The following is a 2,697-nucleotide window of genomic DNA, read 5'->3' on the forward strand; positions in this document are numbered from 1 at the left end:
TCTGTCTAACAACAGGCTGAGGGGTGTTCTGTCTATCTAACAACAGGCTGAGGGGTGTTCTGTCTGTCTAACAACAGGCTGAGGGGTGTTATGTCTGTCTAACAACAGGCTGAGGGGTGTTATGTCTGTCTAACAACAGGCTGAGGGGTGTTATGTCTGTCTAACAACAGGCTGAGGGGTGTTATGTCTGTCTAACTACAGGCTGAGGGGTGTTCTGTCTATCTAACAGCAGGCTGAGGGTTGTTCTGTCTATCTAACAGGCTGAGGGGTGTTCTGTCTATCTAACAACAGGCTGAGGGGTGTTCTGTCTATCTAACAACAGGCTGAGGGGTGTTCTGTCTCTAACAACAGGCTGAGGGGTGTTCTGTCTCTAACAACAGGCTGAGGGGTGTTCTGTCTCTAACAACAGGCTGAGGGGTGTTCTGTCTCTAACAACAGGCTGAGGGGTGTTCTGTCTATCTAACAACAGGCTGAGGGGTGTTCTGTCTGTCTAACAACAGGCTGAGGGGTGTTCTGTCTCTAACAACAGGCTGAGGGGTGTTCTGTCTAACAACAGGCTGAGGGGTGTTATGTCTGTCTAACAACAGGCTGAGGGGTGTTATGTCTGTCTAACAACAGGCTGAGGGGTGTTCTGTCTATCTAACAACAGGCTGAGGGGTGTTCTGTCCGTCTAACAACAGGCTGAGGGGTGTTCTGTGTCTAACAGCAGGCTGAGGGGTGTTCTGTCTATCTAACAACAGGCTGAGGGGTGTTCTGTCTATCTAACCACAGGCTGAGGGGTGTTCTGTCTCTAACAACAGGCTGAGGGGTGTTCTGTCTATCTAACAACAGGCTGAGGGGTGTTCTGTCTATCTAACAGCAGGCTGAGGGGTGTTCTGTCTAACAACAGGCTGAGGGGTGTTCTGTCTATCTAACAACAGGCTGAGGGGTGTTCTGTCTGTCTAACAACAGGCTGAGGGGTGTTCTGTCTGTCTAACAACAGGCTGAGGGGTGTTCTGTCTGTCTAACAACAGGCTGAGGGGTGTTCTGTCTATCTAACGACAGGCTGAGGGGTGTTCTGTCTATCTAACGACAGGCTGAGGTGTGTTCTGTCTATCTAACGACAGGCTGAGGGGTGTTCTGTCTATCTAACGACAGGCTGAGGTGTGTTCTGTCTATCTAACGACAGGCTGAGGGGTGTTCTGTCTATCTAACGACAGGCTGAGGGGTGTTCTGTCTATCTAACCACAGGCTGAGGGGTGTTCTGTCTATCTAACAACAGGCTGAGGGGTGTTCTGTCTCTAACAGCAGGCTGAGGGGTGTTCTGTCTGTCTAACAACAGGCTGAGGGGTGTTCTGTCTATCTAACAGCAGGCTGAGGGGTGTTCTGTCTATCTAACAACAGGCTGAGGGGTGTTCTGTCTAACAACAGGCTGAGGGGTGTTCTGTCTATCTAACAACAGGCTGAGGGGTGTTCTGTCTATCTAACAACAGGCTGAGGGGTGTTCTGTCTATCTAACAGCAGGCTGAGGGGTGTTCTGTCTATCTAACAACAGGCTGAGGGGTGTTCTGTCTATCTAACAACAGGCTGAGGGGTGTTCTGTCTATCTAACAGCAGGCTGAGGGGTGTTCTGTCTATCTAACAACAGGCTGAGGGGTGTTCTGTCTCTAACAACAGGCTGAGGGGTGTTCTGTCTATCTAACAACAGGCTGAGGGGTGTTCTGTCTATCTAACAACAGGCTGAGGGGTGTTCTGTCTATCTAACAACAGGCTGAGGGGTGTTCTGTCTATCTAACAACAGGCTGAGGGGTGTTCTGTCTCTAACAACAGGCTGAGGGGTGTTCTGTCTATCTAACAACAGGCTGAGGGGTGTTCTGTCTGTCTAACAACAGGCTGAGGGGTGTTCTGTCTATCTAACAACAGGCTGAGGGGTGTTCTGTCTATCTAACAACAGGCTGAGGGGTGTTCTGTCTATCTAACAGCAGGCTGAGGGGTGTTCTGTCTATCTAACAGCAGGCTGAGGGGTGTTCTGTCTATCTAACAGCAGGCTGAGGGGTGTTCTGTCTATCTAACAGCAGGCTGAGGGGTGTTCTGTCTCTAACAACAGGCTGAGGGGTGTTCTGTCTAACAACAGGCTGAGGGGTGTTCTGTCTAACAACAGGCTGAGGGGTGTTCTGTCTATCTAACAACAGGCTGAGGGGTGTTCTGTCTATCTAACAGCAGGCTGAGGGGTGTTCTGTCTATCTAACGACAGGCTGAGGGGTGTTCTGTCTATCTAACAGCAGGCTGAGGGGTGTTCTGTCTATCTAACAACAGGCTGAGGGGTGTTCTGTCTATCTAACAGCAGGCTGAGGGGTGTTCTGTCTATCTAACAGCAGGCTGAGGGGTGTTCTGTCTATCTAACAGCAGGCTGAGGGGTGTTCTGTCTGTCTAACAGCAGGCTGAGGGGTGTTCTGTCTATCTAACAACAGGCTGAGGGGTGTTCTGTCTATCTAACAACAGGCTGAGGGGTGTTCTGTCCATCTAACAACAGGCTGAGGGGTGTTATGTCCGTCTAACAACAGGCTGAGGGGTGTTCTGTCTATCTAACAACAGGCTGAGGGGTGTTATGTCTGTCTAACAACAGGCTGAGGGGTGTTATGTCTGTCTAACAACAGGCTGAGGGGTGTTCTGTCTATCTAACAACAGGCTGAGGGGTGTTCTGTCTGTCTAACAACA

This window comes from Salmo salar, chromosome 09, assembly GCF_965601325.2.
Source record: "Salmo salar chromosome 09, fSalSal1, whole genome shotgun sequence".
NCBI lineage: Eukaryota > Metazoa > Chordata > Actinopteri > Salmoniformes > Salmonidae > Salmo > Salmo salar.